Source organism: Dermacentor silvarum, chromosome 3 (assembly GCF_013339745.2).
Source record: "Dermacentor silvarum isolate Dsil-2018 chromosome 3, BIME_Dsil_1.4, whole genome shotgun sequence".
Lineage (NCBI taxonomy): Eukaryota > Metazoa > Arthropoda > Arachnida > Ixodida > Ixodidae > Dermacentor > Dermacentor silvarum.
The window spans coordinates 108,168,636-108,189,152 of record NC_051156.1 but is presented as its reverse complement, the minus strand read 5'-3'; the positions used below and the strand labels follow the sequence as shown (position 1 = coordinate 108,189,152).

The 20,517-nt window shown below is 47.0% G+C and overlaps 1 long non-coding RNA gene across 1 annotated transcript; it reads right to left on the bottom strand.

Annotated features, from left to right (window-relative positions):
• Window positions 1-8,468: 8,468 nt before the first annotated feature.
• LOC125943931 (uncharacterized) lies at window positions 8,469-15,239 on the bottom strand. Its single transcript, XR_007465996.1, has 4 exons — window positions 15,191-15,239; window positions 12,097-12,200; window positions 10,139-10,237; window positions 8,469-8,569 (listed from the first exon to the last, which is right to left on the bottom strand). It is a non-coding gene; the product is annotated as an uncharacterized LOC125943931 (long non-coding RNA).
• Window positions 15,240-20,517: the final 5,278 nt, after the last annotated feature.

Sequence of the window (20,517 nt, the reverse complement as noted above, 5' to 3'; positions counted from 1 at the left end):
GCAGAGGAGAAGAGGCACGCTAGGAGAGGAGATGACCAATGAGGAGGGGCGAGCGCTGGGGGGAAGAGGCGACCAATGAGAGGCCGCGCTGGGCGTGAGAAGAAGAGGCGATGGGTATTGACCCTTTTCGTGGAGCAGTTTCTTTTAGAGAAACGAGATGGCGCTCACGGCGGCGCGACATACCTCTCCTAAGCGACCGCGCACGAGTACGAAACCATTACGGCTTCTACCTTGCTTCTGAACGATCAGCTGTCGGAAATGCAACTGAGTTTTCACTAACACACTATGCTCCAATCATGCTAGATTGGATCATGTGGATTGAAGACGTGTGCAATAGTTTGCTGCAAAAATAGTGACTGGCATGTTAAGGAATAGAATTAATCTGCATGGCCAAGTTCGCGGACCGCTGCTGCAACTGTCCGAACGTGTTACCGGCACTTCGAGATGTACGTACGGCTTTCTTCGAGGATACAGAAATTTGCTCATCGGCCAGCTTTGTATCGCTAAACTTCAAAGAAAGGGCTTCATCCCCAGAACGTCGGCAAGAGTGAGTACCACTCGTTAAACAATGACAAAAGGAGTAGCGCCGCTTCCTGTCATAGTAGGTTTCGCACACGTTATGTATACACATCTGTCCTAAATGGCAGGAAAACTTACGCCCACTCTATCGCCGACGTATCAAGAATAAGTGAATGAGCGCACACTTGAATATGTGCACACTGTATACGCACAATAAATGACGGACTACACCGATGGGGCACGAATGGTCGAAGCTGAATGTTTCGTGACGGTCCACAAGAGTAAGCGAGTTACTAGCTGTAATATATATTTGCTACAAGGTATTACAATGTACAAAACAGCTACGTTTCAAGCCTTGTGCGCAGCAAGAACAAATCTATCGGAACTGAGCACACCCGCGAGCGATTAGGCAGAAAATAATCAGATAGTGGTCGCACCGAGGAACTTCACTGTCAGAAACTGACAAACCGCTACTTCAAGATATTTGCCAAGTAAAGTACAAATAGCAAAACTCACTAATCCTGATTCAATTCCTGAGCGGAATGTTTGGATAGCTTGGAATACATATTTAGCCCCGCTTTTAGAACAAACACCATATACGCTGCTTGCGACGTTTGGACATAGCTTAATCAGCTCGGAAAGCGCTTTTGCATGTTCTCTGAAGCTGTGATCAAAGCTTCGTGTCGTCCACCTAGTCACCGTCTACGACATCTCCGAAAACAGAGGTTTTCTAAGCCGCGCCGGCGTCATACACTTCCATTGTAAACAAGGAGGCAACGTAGGCAGTTGAGGCAAGCAATGGACGCGTCACCACGTGATCAAACATGGCAGCGCCCACGGGATCGACGGGAAAAGGGTCAATAAGAGAAGGTGTTTCTGTGCGGCGCACCCTTTCGGATAACGAACCCGCATCGCAGCTGGGCGGCGATGTGACTATGGGAAGACCACAAGAAGTGTGTACTCCTAAGAAAGAGGCTGCCTACCGCGAGCGTCAGCGAAAGTTAACTCGTGAACGGGCTCGTCACTTGCTCTGATTAATGCCGCGCAAAAAAAAAGAGCGGCGCAACTTGCACGCGAAAAAAAGCACGTCAAAAGACAGAGAGAAACCTCATGCGAAAAAAAAAAAACACACTGAGAGAACCGCAATTATGTAGCGGCTCCAACGAGGCAACGCGCAGAGCTGCTGCCGACACCGTCCGTGTTTCCGCGCGTTCACGCCGAACGCGCGCGGTGTCTGTCACTGTAGCCGATTCCTCTGGCAGCAGCTCGGCATATTTCGAGCAGATAACTATAGACACTCGTCGAGTAGCGTCGGAAGTCACTGCCTCTTCTCGCCTCGCAACGTTTCAATATAAGTTCCTGTTGCAGATCTGTGTTTACTTGTGTTTACGCAATCGCATTACGTGCAACACATGCACATGTAACACTCGGTGTATCTAACACAGCTTCGCTGTTCGATCATCATCGCGGACTGGAAGGGGCGGTGATTTCTTAAGTTTCCTGGCGGTTTCATAAAGATTGGTGCGAGCACTTTTCAAATATTTCTGTAGTATTTTTGATATAGGTAATACACACCGTTAAGTTAAAGGGAAAAAAGGCACTGCATTATGCTTCTATTGCGAACCTTGGCCGAGCGTTCCTCGTGGGTACGTTCCATCTGTTAGAGGCGATAACAACAACAAGATGTTTGCTGTTTCAAATATGCAACTGCCAAAGAAATAACCCAGATTTTCCTACATTTCTGTTTCTGCGGAAAATGTATATAAGATTGTTGGTAGGTGAAGCAGCGAATTTTCACCTTTTCTCATATAGTCCCAATCTAGGGGGGCAACCTGCCTCGGTTGTACCGGCCCGGTTTACCGGTTCGAAAGGGAAAAGGAAGAAATCGATACGAAGAAGAATCATGGCGGCACTACCAGCAGCTCCAAAGCGACCCTTGAAGAGCATCCTGCGCCGCGGCAGCAAATCGGACGCTGCGGGTGCTGCCGTAGCACCTCCAGCCTACGACGCGGACGCCGGCGATGTTGGCGGCGCTGGCGCACAGGTCCCCAGCACCAACTACCTCAGCTACGATCCTGCCGAGAGCAGCAACCAGGCGGCCATGGCCTCGTTCACCCTGTGCGCCCTCTGCGGCCTGGCCGTGCTGGTGTCGGCCGCCTCCTTCTACGTGAGCCGTGCGGCAGCCGGTGGGGACGAGGTGACGCCCGCCGTGGAGCTGATCCCGGCCAATGTCAGCGAAGCAGCCGTCACGACGGTGCCCGATGCGCGCGCGGCCGAGGTCCACGTGACGAGTGGTGCGGAGGACTCGGACGCCACCGACGCTGAGGACGCCACCAACGGAGAATGGACTGGGGAGAACGAAACGTCCATGCCGCTTGACGAGTCGGAGCAGGTGGAACGGGCCCCGATGTTGGTGAAACACGCGAACCTTTCGGTGAAGTCGGTTTAAGGCTGTGCCGTGAAGAAGCGTTGATCCTGACACTTGCTCCATCAGAGTACTACTTTTTTTTGTGTGCGTGCAGTTGCCGGATCTGAATTATTTGTATAAGCTGCCCGATTACAATATTGGGAAAGTGCTATATTTTGTAAGGCTCGTCTCTCCTCTCAGTATTTGACGGTGCGCGTGCATATGCGAGAATTCACGCTCGTGCTATGACACAGCGTTCCCAAGTTCTGGATTAGAACAGTTTACAAGTTGTGTCGTCGTTTACTTGTCGACGACTGTCATGAGTGAGCCACCGCTTATAGAGCTGCAGCGTGTAAATACGAAGCGCTGCGCAGTGCTGGCTCAAATAATGAACGCCCGGCATGCCAATTTATACGATCGCACTGTTAGCAAAGTAACATTTGTGAATGTGCGCATCGCCATATTTGAACTAACCGTCATACCGTTATCTACAAGAAAGGTGAGAGCCGAACTGGTCCAGATAGTTCGTAGCGAATAGCATCGATCGTGGTAAAAAAAAAAATGTTGGGGCGATTTAACGATAAATGCCCGATAAGGCCATTAGCATTACGTCGCACATCTTTGACGTCCTGGATCTATGGTTTAAACCGCGTTTACCCCATTGCCAGGTGTTGTTTAAGAGCTCTCTCGACACACGTCCTGCCTCTTCGTCGAGCGAAGTGTAAATGACGGTGTTCCGGAACAGAGCGCCGTCAGCTGCACTATATACAGGGTGTTTCAGCGAACACTTTCAAAACGTTTTAAAGGTTGCCTGAGGCACATGCAGCAATTCTAGTCGATGAGCTGGTGTACTCGAAGAGGCAGACATTACTTGCAGAATAAATTGAAATGCATAATCGACTAATTAACAATCACTAATTGAAGTTTTAGCTAATTTCATATTGCAATTTACAAATTCTAGCCGTGGAGTTCGCAAGGTGGATTGATTGATGAAACAAAAAATACTCAGTTTCGGACAGGTTCGAACCCGGGCGCGCTGCGCAGGAGCGAATCTGCTACTCTACCACTGAGCAACGCCCGCTTTTGCGTGCGTGCGTGCGTGCGTGCGTGCGTGTGCGTGCGTGCGTGTGTGTGTGTGTGTGTGTGTGCGTGTGCGTGTGCGTGTGTGTGTGTGTGTGTGTGTGTGTGTGTGTGTGTAACTCTGCGGCCAGTTTTTCTGGAACGCATTTCCTTTCGCGAACAGCGCAGACCAAGGCCCACGATAAATACAAATCACGCATCTGTGTATCTCTTGCCTAGTCGTCTGCGCTGTTCAGCAAGGTGTTGCAATTGAATCATCAAAACGCACGAACAGCTGCGTCGACGGCATGGCCTATCTTTGGGAAGCCGTACCGCGCATCCCGGTCCGCGAATCCTATGTCTCACTGATTCGTCCGTGAACGCCAAAAACGCACTGCAGGAAAGCCACCTTACACAATGGAACTATCTGCGCATCTGCGGACACAATAGAACAACGGCTGCACTCCTGCGCACACAATAGAACAACGGCGAACAACATACGTATCGTAGCACACGCTACAGTTTACTCACTACAGTTTACATTCGCTGTTGTACTGTTAAGAAAGACCGGAACTGCAACGCCACGCTACCTCGACGAACTGTACATATCTGCATTGCATCACACGCGTCACGCAATGCATTCCCGGCCGTCACCGTGGGTAGGCCGCGGATGCAGCGCACGGCAGAAGAGGCTGCCGCACACGAGCGCGAACGCGATCGTGCCCGTAAGGCCGATCCCGTGTATCGGCAACGGCAGAGCCTCTGACCGTCGACCACAGCGATCACAAGGCACGGTGAGCAAGTATAGAGTCATCTGTGAATGTGTGCGTGTAATCAATGGCTACATGCTCTAAAATAAACGCTATGCAACTTAACCAATGTGTCTTCATTCAACTTCAACGTTCAAAAAATACAATTCTAAACAAGCAGTGAAATCACATATGCATCGCATCGGGTCGCTCAGCACTTCTTGGGTTCGTTGCGTGGTCGTTGGCTTTGGACTTTGACTTTGATTCAGTATGCATGGGAGAAAGCATCGCGTTCAACCATCTTTCTTTAATAAAGGGGCTTTGATTTTTTTTCTTTCATTCTTTCTTTTCTTGCGTTCGTTGCTCTGTTTGACAGTCGCGCTCCACGTACGCGTCACTTTTCTCACCTCGTTCGGTCACTGCCTCATCCCCCGTGGTCACTTCCTCCTTGGTGGGCGATGTGCTCAAGTTCTGGTCTGTAGCTGCAATAATTTGCGTTGAACGTTATTAAGCAACCCAAGAGCGGCGTAGAATTCATAGAGGAGGCCGGCCAGCTTTAACGTGTTAAGAAGAGTCCACTTCTAGACCCTATGCTGGCGCTCACCGACGTAGGCAGAATTTTTTTATCGGGAGGGGGAAGTGCAGGTCATCGTACACTAACAAAGTTCGGGGGATGCACGTAAATTTCGCACGAGCCCGAGTCCACGTTCGGCGTTTAGCATACAGTACTCGCCCGTTGCCCCTTCCGCCCCGTCATGTGGAGCTCATTTGGGCGTCCGCGCGCTCCACGAATCCTGGAAGCGAGGCCCGGTCGTGCAGACCGGGTCTACACGACCGGGTCTCGCTTCCAGGATTCGTGGAGCGCGAAGACGGACCGGGTCTCCGGAGCACTGTGTCTCTGAACGGGCTGCCAGCGTTATGCGCCGAAGGAACATAAACGCTTGAGGGCAGTGGGCTCATGCGGGGGCCCGGGAGCCTGCGTGCTCCAAATTCCTCAGTTTCTCTATAATAAAATTTTTATGATGATGATGATGTCAGGCGTGCCCTCCGTGCTGCCCCCGCCCCCGGGCTAAGCGACTGCTGGCAGTATAGGAGTCAGGGTAGAAGGGACTGTTGCGTGTTTTATAAAGGGGAAAATAATGAATAACATTTTTATTTATTTGTTTAGATCAGTTTGCTGCCCAGAACAATGGAGGTGCGAGGCGTGATAAATTGGAGCTTTAGACATCATGCGCACTTCGCATAATTCAGCCTGCATTTAAAAGAGACAATGAACAACATAACCAGCAAAAGAATCAGGCACGCACGTGCATAACATACCCCCTCAGAAAAAAAAGAACACTGTGGTGTTAGTAGTATATTTATCGTATGACTGAAGCACTGATGGTCAGTAATACCAGAGGTTTTCTTGGTTTCGCTTAAAATTAGATCCTCTTACGAGATATCTGGCACTGTTTAATTCCTATTTGCCCTGGTTTGTTTCATGTAGCGTAATCTAAGCACACATGTTGCGCAGAGGCTACGCCGTGCGTTCCTAAATTTGCTCATTACGTATTTTATGTGACCATATATCGATCTAATAAAGCACCCGATTTCAACCATGTTCAGCCTGGAAACAGTGCACAACTGGTGAAACTTTTTTAAAAAGAAAAGAAACAATTTGTATGCAAACAGTGGTATTTCGACGCATACCCCTGGATATCTTTGCACTCACTATCTTAGCACTCAACCGCGACACGTACAATCGCCTACTATGCCCGTTATTGGCTCTTTTTTGTGATAAATGCAGTCTCGCCGCTGTGGCTTATGAATATGACCACATAATTTTTCCATAAAAGCTAAAGAAATTGCAAATAGTTCTACTGTGACGAATAATCTCATAGGGTAAGGAACAATATCAGCGGTAACCGTTTGCGTAGACACAGTGCTAGCAATTACAATCAGTGGCTTTCACAAATCCGTACTCGAGACGATGAGGACAGAAGACACGTGGCTTTGTTCGTGCAGCCAACGTTAATGTGCAGAGCTACAAGATTATCCAGTAAGTTTCTTTTCTTTTATCATTCTTTTTTGTTCTCTCGGCAATAGCTGTTATAGGACCACACCCCTAGTAGCTTAGATGTCCGGCGCTGGCATCTGGGTCGGCCGGTTACCGTCCTAAGAATGCTAAAGTACTTTGCGAGAGATTTATAAAAGAGATACAGAAAGAAGTAAAGAAAAAATTACGCAGTGCCCCGCGTAGCCAATGGGACGACTATGAGCGATGGCTCGTTGACAATACATTTCATGACTCGCTGTTGCAGTATGCGCATGCATGTACCAGGCATCCATGCTTGCATAATTTCATTCCAAAGTTATGCCCTATCGCCAACCAGGCGAATTAAAAAAAATACCTTTGACGCAAGGTGCATAAAATACGTAAATGTATTTAGATATGCGTCTCTGTGCAGACACTGTCCTCGCCATTCTCCCCTCGACAAGTATCGTGCATCGCATTCGTGCTCGTCATAATCTCTGCGTAGACATCTGACACAGAGCGTCCACCTGATCTGGTGATTTAATTGACTTAGCTGTAGTCGTGCACAAGCATGAAAAAAAAACGCCTGGCCTAGTCGCAAGCATTAGATCGGATTACGGCTTGCAAAGGACGCAAATGAGCACAATTTGACGCACCTCATTAAGTCGTATAGCACTTATTTAATCGCCTCCCTAAAACTTCGCTTCAGATAGATTCTAACCTTGTAGTCTGGATCCACACAACGTATTTTTCTTTTTTTTTCTTTATTTCTCGCACTAGCGTCGGCTGCATTTAATACGAGAGATTTATAACGACTATAAGCGCCGAAATTGGCGAGAGTAGGCGCACAAAGCATCCTCCCTTGCTTAAATCCCGACCGCCATTTATCCTCCACTTTTCTCACCTGCTTCACTTGCACTCTCGGGGAGCGTGGTCTTTCTCTCCTCTGTGAGAGTGAGCTTCTTGCTTTCCGTGCTGGTACCTTAAATATTTTATGTTACGAGAGAGCAAAGGAAGCCACAAAGCTCAAATGAATTTATTGCTTTCAAGCCTGATTGACACAATGTATAACAAAGATATAGTAGGGCGAAGTTGGAAAACCACACTGAAAGAATCACAGTGCAGACACTGGTATAATAGCGTCCATCCTGTGTTTCTTTATTATTATTATTATTATTAGTAGTAGTAGTAGTAGTAGTAGTAGTAGTAGTAGTAGTAGTAGTAGTAGTAGTAGTAGTAGTAGTAGTAGTAGTAGTAGTAGTAGTAGTAGTAGTAGTAGTAGTAGTAGTCGCAGTAGTAGTTGTAGTAGTAGTACAATTATCATTATGCCTTGCTTATTCAGAGCTAACAATGTGCGAGGGCTAATTTGTACGCAACTTTTCTCCACTCACCGGCATTTAAAGCACTTCCTTTTTTTATCTCACACCGTTTGTGTGTTTTTTTTTAACGCGGAAACCATGTTTCTTCGGCCACCACTTTCCTGTCAGAATGCTGCGATACAAATTACATCACCACATCTGAACAGCATGCAGTGGCTGCCAGAACGACATGACCGCATCAGGCGCGTGCGCCTCTCCTACAACTAACAAAGCATCGGACATGCGCACTTCACTAGAATACAGGTGCACAAATGCAGCGCACACAATAAGCCATCGTTCTTCTGGTTCCGGGCGTCCTGCTGTCGTCCGAGTCTTTTCACGGGCCCATATACTTACGTGGCGTCGTGACCTGATGATCGTCGTCATCATCTGGTCCCCTGCTCGAATGTTGGCCGGCAATGCAATAGCCCTGTCTGCATCGTCCCGGCCTTTTGCGTTTCTGCGAATGGTAAGCGAGAGAGCTCAATCCAAAATGGAAACGGGGGCAGATCGTCGCTCCGGCACTCTCACGGTGCTTTCTCTCCGCGAGTCTCCCATTTTGCGAATAGTGTGCGACGTTAGTCGTAGCGACCCCTAAATCCCCTCGTCCGCAGCAAAGCGCGGACTCGTCGGAAATTTGCTGCTGCTGCACTGTGTCTGACCACTGGCATTCCCTCCAGCCTCAAATGGACGGTGCCAGTACAGAGATCGAAGGAGCAAACGAATTCAAATGCCGCCACGGAGCGGTTGATGGACGAAAGCTAGTCAGAGAAGAGCAACAGGAAGCTGCAGGAATGGTGAAGGGTAACATGAATGAAATACACTTGTTTTTCTTTGTGGCAAGGTGACCCATGCCACTACAAAGGGATAACCTTCAGATCTATCATATTTATTTATCTATCTATTGTATTGATCCTACTGCTAGGTCATGAGTTTCAGAGACGCAGTATACCGCCAATATATTTATTTTATAGGTGGCAACTGGGGAAAGAAACCAGTGACAGGAATAACCACATGATCTGCTTTGCTTGGCCCACGGCAACTTAATGTGGATCCTATCACCAGCCAATTATTGGAGTTTACGTTGAAAAGTCGACAGTTCATTTTCTCTCTCTCCCTATTCCTTCTCTGCTTGGCTGCCTGCCTTTTATTCACAGTCTGCGAAATCGCGTTCAGGTGGGGGCAAGTAGCCGTGCTGGCAGATGCATCAGTGATCGCACGGAACCGTGAGCTACACATGGGGAACGAAACCTTGAAGCACATCCTGTCGTGGGTCATTGATTTCTAGAAACGGGATTCCCAGCAAAGAACGGCGGAATATTTGCTCGTGATTGAAAGGAAGAGCCTTCTATTGCAAAAAAAAAAAATTAGGATGAGCGAGTCAGTGAGATGTAAAGGCATACGCGGCGGCGAGTACTAATTTGTTTGAGCAGCAGCTGACCTCATCAGGATTTCGGTTTTAATCTCGGGAAGCGGAGCAGTCGAATGTTGCTTCATGAACAGTGTTTCGCGCACAACATAGGCGTAATTTTCGACGCATCAGTTCGTTGGTGTCGTGCATAAGCGAACATCCTGTTTCCCTGCTGTGGCTGTAGAATATGCGCTGTTTATTTTTGTAATACTTCCGCGAGCTTGCTGAGTGTCAGGGTATCGCACATATTTCCCTTGTCCGCTAGGCATTCTCCGCCGTGCAAGGTTCCAGACTAATCACTCGACGCCAGCGTAACAATCTGACAGGGAGGTGCGGTTACGAATAAGCGCACATTCCGCACCCATCGTTGTACACAAATTAACAATCTGTTGTTACGGTGAGAGACGTCATTATCGTTAATAGAAACATGCGAAGAGCGCAAGCGAGCACCGCACAAAAGCCAACAAAAGTCAGCGGCACTTCTCTATAGGTACCATCCGAGCGCAGCTTGTCTTAAAGATAGTCTTCAAGGCCGTGGTGTCATTACAGTTTATAACAGTTTGTTTTTGCATTGTCAATAACGAAGAGTGAGAGACTCTGACCGGGAAAAATACTTACTTTGCACTGTGCGCCATCAGATATGTGTCCATAATACCACATTTCATCATTAGCACTTGATTTGCACCAGTAAATGCATTCCGTCTTTATTTCTGTCACCTGTGAAACGGGAGAGTTCAATGGTGGTGGTGAAGGGCTTCGATTAACAAAAATTCAAAGCGAGTGTGGCGTGACACGTGGTCTTACAACTTCAAAAAAAAAAAGTAACTGCGAATAAGAATCAGGATGTGATCTATACGAATCGCCATTAAGCCGTGCTCAAACAATATTTGTCTCCGATCCAGAATTATGTTTTCCCGTTCATTGGCCCAGGATTCATACCCAAAAGATTATATTAGTGCAAACGTTACGCGAGCCGCTAAATGTAAAAATGAGCGATGTGGTTCTTAGTAATGCGCATTCAGATTTCCCGGAAATTACGTTTGATTACATTTTTTTCAAACCACGCGAAACTACTACCTTATGGCATCTTAAACGGCATAACACAAGATCATCTTAAAACACTAGCAACATACATTATCATTGCGACAGACGCATCGCAGTGCGACGAAAATGCTGGCATTAGAATATCTTGCCCTGCACTCAACTGGTCTTCTTCACTAAGGTTGCGTAATTTTTTGCCTAATTTTCTAGCTGAGTATATAGCAGTAGTTATAGCTTTATGTAAATTAGACGAAACAACTACAATAGCTCCTATTCTTAATGACTCACTATCTGTGTGCTATTCCCTTACCGCGTCTGGTGATTCGCCCATGCTAAAACTATTTCACTATACATGCATATTTCCTGCCCGCCTGCAATGTGTTCATTTGATTTGGGTATCCGGTCATAAAGCTTTGTATTTTAATGAAGCTGCCGATTCACTGGCAGAGACGTCACTTTTCGGCCCAATCCTTCCTGTTCTAGCTACCAGTGACATCACACATCACGGCGACTAGATTTCGGATGTGTTCAAATATGAAAGCCTTATCAGACCCAGTACTGACTGCTTCTCCAGATTATAAGCACCTGGTATTTCCCTGGCGTTGTGAGTCCTGTAACACAAAGATGCTTGAGGTCTCCCTCACAAAATTACATTGCCGCATTCTCTACTTGAACTTCTATGCTTACACAGGTCGGCTTTGATGCCCTGTCCTCTTCGATTCTTTTGTAATGAGGAAGAAACAATACATCACTTCATTCTACCTTGTCGCCGCTTTACTGCGGCAAGAAAAAGAATATTGCAATTACCTCTTCGAAGACATGTTATTCCCACGTTTGGGGCCTCCACTTTAGGATTTAGCCACAGGGATGTTTGCTCCTCCGTCCAAGCATTTCTTATAAAATCCAACTGAATGCCCTACTAAAATTCTATCTTTTCTATTTTTGTGTAGTTTAAATTAATTATTATTCATTAGATCTGTTCCTACTGATTTCATTTTAACGGATAATTTCATGTTTCGCGCTAAGTTCATAGATATTATGAAATCTATTCTTCATTGCAAATTCCAATAATCCCTCCATTTCTTGGCCAATCACCCATGGTGGGTAGGAGCCACATGCTTGATAGAAAACAACGTCATCCCACCGTCTCAGGCTTCACCGGCCGATTCTAGCTGGGCGACGTCGTGATGGACGTCCCCCGCCACCCGGACATTATTCAACAGTTTCCTATTTCGTGTATGCACTGCAATTTGTAAGGTGCTGCCTTAGGGAGCGTCCTGCTGCAATAATTCTGCAAATGGTTTTGGTACAGAAACACATCTTGCGTTGCCAAGCGATAGTACGAGGAGGCAAGGACGCGAGCTACCCTCCCGGCAATACAGCCCGCAAGCGACATATGCAGTGCGTATATCCAACGTTTCTTACGTCAGAGCCGTCGGGCTTAAGTCATGTTTGTGTCACTAGCCCCGCATTTTCGTTTCGGTGTATTTGTAAGAAACGTCATGCTGTTTGTAGCGAACACGAACGCCCAGTACCGTCTTCTCGCTATACCCAGATGGTATCACTCCTCTATCCTTGTCTTTGCATTGATGAAGAAGCGTTCCCTCAGGTTTGTATCCCATCGACGGTCCAAGGAGGCCTGCGTGACAGAAAACTATTTCACTTTCGTCGCTTCTTGCGCAGCACTCATTAGTTGAGCCTCTGTAAAGAATCTGTCGCAGTGAACCTGTCAATCGCCCCATTTAGTCTACCATGCAATCAAAGTGCAATAGGAATGGAAAACTAAATGCAGGTGTTGAATTGAATTGAATTATGGGGTTTTACGTGCCAAAACCACGATCTTGATTATGAAGCACGCCGTAGTGGGGGACTCCAGAAATTTGGACCACCTGGAGTTCTTTAACGTGCACCTAAATCTAAGTGCACGGGTGTTTTCGCATTTCGCCCCCATCGAAATGCGGCCGCCGTGGCCGGGATTCGATCCCGCGTCCTCGTGCTCAGCAGCTGTTAGCCCCCAGAGTGGTTTTTCGAAACAAACCATCCCATTCTTACGGCGAAAACGGCGGTACCTCAGTGGAATGAAGTCAAAGTCAACCTTCTTACTTTAATGCGCAAGCATTATTGAGCACCTCACGCACTTTCCGGAGACAATGCATCTATCTATATATCTATGTTTGTTTGTTTGTTTGTTTGTTTGTTTGTTTGTTTGTTTGTTTGTTTGTTTGTATCCAACCGTTTTCCCGTCTACCATACGTCACAAGGGTTCCTCAAGGACAGCAACCAGACGCATTCGCAGGCTGCGCCACAAATACGCTGCGTATGTGCCGCTTTTCAATGAACGCCTTTCACGCCAACGCCTTAGCGAGCTGCGCCTTGAATTCACTATAGGTATGCGTCACTCCTCAATGAATCTGTCGCCAACTTGGGTCACTGAGTGTGTGCCACTGAGCGTGCGGCCAAGCGAGGAAACGATTCTCAGCGTTCGCAGGCACCGTTGCGCCACGCTTCTCGTCTCGGAGGCCATGCGCGGACTTCTCGGCGATGCCAGTAGATGGCGCAGCGTGTCCGAAAAGAAGAGGAGCGCGAGAGGAGACCGGTTGCCGCATGACGCGTTTCTTAGCGTTCGCACGTACCGGCGCGCCATGCATTTCGAAGGTCACGCGCAAGCTTGGCGCAGCGGCGGTGCTATTTGGCGCCGAGTGATTTTAGGGAAGCGCGAAACAGGAGTCTCGCGGCAGTACACGCCTCGTACGTAACTCGTTTCGACGGTGGCAATACGTTGCGTCGTTATATTGGTTTAATGCTAACGCATTACCGTCGACAGTAATCGCGAGATGGGTTCTGCCGCAATTTCTTTATGCGGAACAAAGGGAGACGCAGTAGAGAGCAGGACCGCCTCAATCGTGAACTTTGCATGATTGAAAAGTTTAGGGTACAGCACAAGACTCTGGAGGTGCTTCTTTATGTGTGTGTGTGTTTAGCGGAAGTAGAGATGTATGTATGTATGTATGTATGTATGTATGTATGTATGTATGTATGTATGTATGTATGTATGTATGTATGGCTTTCAACAATGTCGCGTACATTTTGGTGCATTCGGATTCCAGAGTTTGTGCGCTGCAACACTGCTAGCATACTGTCGTGCTCCACATTGTGGAAAGCATTTTATTCTGTCACTTGCAAAGGTCACTCTTAGTTGTACTATAGGTTGCTCGGTTTTTCTATAATGCGCTCTTTGACCTAAGACAGGAAATCTTGTGTGAAGTCGTGGCGTTTGTATCCAACAAGGGTGGTACTATTTCTTCGAAGGTCTCGCATTCGTCGCATTCATTTGTTCGAAACATGTCTGAGGCCAGTTATGTCGCTCCACGCAAGCGCCTGGTCACATCGTATATTTTTCAGATTTCGGGTGCTTTCTATGTAACCCCAAAAGAAATAAAACCACAACAGCTATTTTCATAGAAGCAATTAAATTCAATATTTTAGAATGCTCTCAACAGCTTCATCCATTCAAGATTTTGCGTTTCAGTCAATACTTTAATTTTGTTAATTATTGACAGGCTCATACTAAACAACAGTTTGAGTTTCCCAAGACATCAGTCAACACGACTGGGTTGGTTGTATGGCGTTGCGCACCGCCTTTTAATCCTTTGGCACAAGTTGGCCTAAAACACCCCGTATAACGCAAAGCATACTTCCGCTGCGTAGATGCAGTTTCAACCCAAAATGAACCACTTGATTACGTGAACACTTCTAAAACTTAACTGGCTGCTTGAAGGGGCGTTTTAAATGCCCTGACGGCACTTTGGAAATTCCCAACAGCGTCTTTAGACGTGCGCAGAGCTTCAAAAATCTTCCAACGCGTTTCTCACAATGCGCATTTCCTTACTTCAGTGGTTCATTTTACGCACCTAGCCGTTCGCAAACAGCAAAATTTTCATAGCCCTGCAGGCATCGATCACTCTAATTATCACGAATTTGATAATGTTATTTGGCACCTTCAAAGTACAACTACAAGATTTATTCTTTGCGTTTTCCCAGAACTGTATGTTCAATTGACTTTAAACTTCATCCTGACACACTGGACGGTTCTCAAGCTACGCATCACTGAATATCCCATACAGCGTATATGTGCAATATGCAGAACTTTGGTACTTTCGCACTAATAATTCCACGCTCATAATTTTGGGCACACTTGACTCTCGACAAGCCAAACATACCATATAAATTTTATTGTGCCAATTTCAACTGTTCTCTCAATACATTTCATCGAAATTTGAAGCGAACGTGAGTAGCAGAGGTGTTGAGGTAAACATTATTGCCTGCATCTATAGTCGCAATAAAAGCTTCGCTGCAAAGGCCCACTCGATTCATTCGTGTTTTTTTTTTTTTCTTTTTTTGACGTGATCTTACGCACGCATGAATTTCACTGTGACACAAAATGTGTAACCACTCCTATATGAAAAATGACCGGGCGAATGAAACAGCAGAACAGAATAGTAAAACGTACACTCCCGAACCACTAACGTTTTTACCTTGCTACACTGTAACTACTAAAAGTCACGTCAAAGTTTTCAGCAATAGCCTAGACGTGGCTCAATAGAAAATCGCGGAAGGTAGAGAACTTACCCAAAAATACAAGCACTGCGCCAACTGTCATTCCCTTGATCGTTTAGCTATTGAGTGAAAAGTAACGAGATGTGGATTTAGCTAACTGAACGTGTACACAAAAATCTATACTTCATGCTTCAACATATTTTCTTTTTTTTTTTTGCATAGAAAATGAAAGTCAAGATGGGGCTCTCCAAAGGAAGATGGGACACTCCAGGCGAATTTCCGCTGTCGTCGTCGGCGTCGCCAGGTTCCGTATGAAGTCCAAGTGCGATAACATCGCGGCCGCGCGCCCTATGCTGTAGGTGCGATGGAAAGCTTGAGAGGATGAGCCGAGAGGATGGTGGCTTGATACGATGGCGTCTTCTAGCGCCCGCAAGGCTGGAAAGGTAGGAATTTTGCGACTCAGGCGTGCATGGAGGGAGGGGGGGGACGACAGTACTTATTGGTGCCGCATCTCCTTTTCTACTTTGGCTGTGGCAGCTTAGTGCGCCCGCCCGCTCCCTGTCTTGGAGGAAATATGCGATGGGTACGAAGGCTAGACGACCCGAGATGACTGATGTCTTCGTGTGCGCTGTGTTCTCACGCGCATAGTTCGCATTGAAGTGATAGGCAAAACGAAGGAAAATTCGCTCACCGCTGCTGCCGCCCTTCATCAGGCCAGCGTTCTGACGGCGATTATCCCTGGTGATCGATTGAAAGGTGTTCGTGTTAGCCTGTGCGCGCGTGACAGCTTGTTTGTTAATGTTGATAGTAAGCGAATGATTACAGCACTCTAAACATTGGCTTATGGACTGCTTAATTATCGTGAGCAGTAGAGGCGTTCTATACAAGGACATCTTTTGCAGCATCAAAAGTGCTTAGATCATAACGAAAAAGTAGACTGAACGCATCTAATGAGGAGTACAGGAGAACTATACTACGGTTATCATCTATGTCTGTGTCAGGTTAAATTCGGATAAGAGAAACAAAATCAACGAAAATAAAAATTGGAGAGAAGGAATGCACACTGAAAGAGCACAGCGCTCACTTGACCACAAAATCGAGCCCCGAACGATGACACGAAGGTAACAGTTTCAAGCAAAAAAGAAAAAGTCGCAGTTTCGCCCGAGAGACCAAGCATTGGTTGCGACAGCAAATAATTATACAGCTCTAGGAGGTAAGGTTAGCAGTTTTAATACACTGCTGTAAACATTTACTAAGTAAGGAAGCACGGTGTCACGCGCGCACAGACAAACATGAACACATCTTACTCGATGACCTCCGACAATCGTTGCCAAACGCTGGCATGAGGAAGCGAGGCAAGAGTAGCGAGCGCATTCTCCTTAGCACTGTCTCTCGCTTCAACGTGAACTAGACGCGCGAGAATACAGCGCACACGAAGCCATGAGCTTTCTCAGGTCGGCTAGCCTTCGAACGCACCGCAGATGACCTCCAATACAAGATGCGCGCTGCTGTGCTCAGCCGAGCCATGCGCAGCGGCTGCCGGGGTAGAATCGCAATGAGGCGCTACCCTGCCCCCTCCCCCCCTCCTAGCGCATGCACATGTCATCTCTTTCCCTTGCGCGCCCGAAAAGTCGGTGCGCACCCTCCCGGCCGTCCTCCCTTGCGCGCGTGCGAGAGGACGCAGCCGCCACAAGCCACCATCCTTCTCGGCTCACGCCCGCATTACTTCCCTCGCACCTACAGCATACGGTGAGAAGCCGCGATCTTATCGCACTTGGACTTTATACAGAACACCACAGCAATGGCGGCGACTGCGGCGGAAATTCGGCTGGAGCGTTCACATAATTTCGATCGCAATAAAAGGGCAAGCGTCTTCGGATATATCGAGATCACGGTGGAAGAATATTTAGGTGCTGACACTGCGCGCGAGCGAGCGTCCAGATTATGTTCGGCCGCGCGCGGGCGCACCGAGTACCTCTGCTGCGAGCAGATAGATGGCGCCGCGGCCAGCGGTCCCAGCTTAGCGGCGCCGGCGGCTTGGCATTCCCCTGCCTCCGCTAAATTTTCGTTCATAGTGGAGTGAGTAAATCTCAAAGCGCGAAAAAAAATCGTTATTTCACATTAAAGTGATAAGTCTACCAGGCTTCGCTAACATGAAGGTTCCTTGTGCAGGGCGTGGATGACGTGAACACGGATCAATCGGACAGCACTCAAAGCCCACTGAAGTTACCCTCGCGCGCACAATTTGTTTCGTCCGGTCTAGCCGTTCATTCAAGCATAAAAAATGAAAGTGTTTGCCCACGTGCTACCCCTCGATCAGAAGAAAATAGTGACTGCACCAGAAAATGTATTTCATGCTTATCGCTGCTTCCATTCACACTCAGAAAACCGTTCAATCATCGTTGCGCGAATTCAATGTGGCCGCGATATAAATTAAGAAATGAAACGGCGCAAGCTTGCGATATGCAATGCACTAGAGCAAAGTGGCTGTTCATGGCTAGAACTTAAGATGAGAATGCACATCAGCTACTCTTTCAAATGGGAATTTATTAGGCGGGACGAAGGCAGGCGTCTATCTTGAATTAGAGCATCACTACCACAGTTTACTGATGAAAACCTGAGCAAATGCCTTTTTTATTCCAATTCCACTTAACATAGACCGTGTATATTATTCATTGGGCTTTCGTCCATTGAGGACTGAGTGGCTCTTGCAAGATCTAAAAAAAGAGGTGACTTTCTTTTTCTGAAATTGCATATGAGAATGTGCCAATGTAAGCGTGTTTGACAATGCATGCTACAGCCTGTCCACAAATACACTTACACCCACCACACAATAATCCCATAGACCTTTTTTTTTTGCATAGACACAATACGAAAAAACTTGTGCATGAAGCAGCTCGATAATTTTAATAGGTGATAACCATCCCAGAAGCTTGCGGTCTCATACACTCCCGCAATGGAAAAATGTTGTATAAAAACATGCAAGCGTGTAATATACACCGCACGCGCATTGTAAAAAAAATTCAGTAGCCAGGATGGAACAAATTTGAAAATCAGGCACACATCTGCACAGAAAACAGCAGTATTTTACAGGGTGCACAAATATTTCAAAATATGCAAATGTCACCTAGCTGGACAGAACCATAGTAATGTTGTTGCCGTACCTTGGAGATACTCAGTTATTTTTTACATTCCGCCTAATTAGATAATTAGTTTTATTTATTGATCAACTTCTCAATTATTATAATTAGATTAAAAGTGTCAATGAGAAAATTGTAGAGCAACATGAAAGACTCCCAATACAGCTTTCTATTGCTCAATACGCGCTACGTAGAAGTGTTTTTCCGAGCATGAAAGAAGCTCACGAATACACGCAAAGTGCCTCGAGCGGCCAGTCGCACGGCAATATTGCTGTATTCGCGGGCTTCGTTCACGCTCGGAAAACACTTTTATGTATCACGTATTGAGCAACAGAAAGTTATATTGGGAGTTTTCCACGCTGCTGTACAATTCTCTCGTTCACACTTTTTATCCAATTATAGCATTAAAAAGTTGATTAATCAATTAAGAAAATAATTATGTAATTAAGCGGAATAAAAAAATTATCTGAATATCTCCAAGCGACGGCAGACAAAATTACCTTGGTTCTGTCCAGCTACATGACATTTACATATTTTCAAATCTTGGTGCATGATAGTAAACCACCCAGTATATATCTTGTACATGCAGCAAAATTAGCACGAACTACTGCGGCACACATGAGGTTCTCTCTTCCGCAGCGGCTTTCGAGGTTTATTTGACCGTGTGAGGTTCTTCGGACAGTTTGGAAATAAGGTGGTAATCCTTTTATCGAGCGCTCCGCGTAATATTGTCACGTGTCTAGCGCGGCGATGACGACGACATAAGACACATCGGCACTTATGAAAAACATAGCAAGAAGAAGAAGAAGCAGTGACTAGCGCGCGGTATTTTAAAACCGTCCGTTCTTGTTACTGCCTCTGCCGACAAGTGCGTTTCGTTTGTCCCTCGAGCTTTCGACGTCGTGACAATATGCCATCGATATCGTATCCTCTAAAAATGGCTGGTGCAGACATGGTCGGTAGGCGTTAGAGTTCGGTCTGCCCTCAGATTTGCACGGCGCCACTGCTCTAGACGACCGCTGTCGGACGGCGCTTTGAATAAAGGCACACGATCCGCACAAGTCAGGTATCCAGAATTGCAGTTCGGAACGAAGCACTTTCTAGCCATTTCAAACGCCCCTCAGAAGGCCGCTGCCACCTTCGTCGAGGGCCCGTGGCGACAATACCCAAGCACAAGCTCATGAAACGAACGCGAACAAAAATCGTGCCTTCAAAACAGCGCAACCGCACATGCAAGCAGGAAGACGAAGCAGCGGCAGCACGCGCCTTGCCGCCCAGGCTGGGACCGCATACCGCAGCGCCCTCTACGACGGCGCCGAAGCAGCTGCAAACAAGCCGAACATAATCTGGACGCGAGCGAGCGGCGCTTTCGCGCGCGTTGGGGGGAGAGTGTCAGCACCTCTCCTTATTCTTACACCGTGATCGAGATACAAAGACGGAAGGTTGCAGAGGCGGCGGAAGTACACGGAGCACTCGGCCAGCGTGTCGCATTAGGGTGCCTGAGAGACGATTCAGGCACGGTATGTCGCACGGGGCGGTGGAGCCATCTCCTGAACCATTTTGTAACATCCGCTTATATACGGTGTGCTCGCTGACATTAATAAGTACAACCGTTTTGTTGAGCAAATTTGTGCGCGTTTACAACACTCTTTTCGCACTGTTCCAAGCGTGTTCAACGCCGACTTATTAATTACTTTCGCATCTTAAAGCAGCTTGGAAAGATACCACCACTGAATGCTACACAAGCCAGTCTGCGGACGCCATTTCTGCGAAAGACGAAGCACGTATACCTAGGAGGTAGTTCTAGCCGTGTCGACTACACGTATGAATTAAGCCACTGTCAAAGCGATTGCTTGTACTTTTTAGATCAAAATAATGTACATAAGGCAGCGTACTAATAATCTCTTTCTTTTCACGTTTTCATTCGAATAATTGTAGAACGCTATTATCAGTATCATAGAGCCTCAATAAATATTTTATTGAAAAACGAAGCAAGATCGCGCAATAAACCGCAGCTGCGACCTGCAGAGTAGCTATCAAGTAAACACCTACAGATTATACCACTGGTCAAGGCTATTTAGTCACGCATTGGTTTTGCAACACTGGCAGTGCATCTCGCTGCGCAAGAATCTGCCCTCGCAAGTCGCGTTGGCTTGGCTCTGCTGCGAGGAACTACTGAAACAGAGTATGAATGATGGCGCTGGGTTGCTACGCCAGTGCATGGGTTATCGCAGCATGCCACGCTTCTTTTGTCGCGTA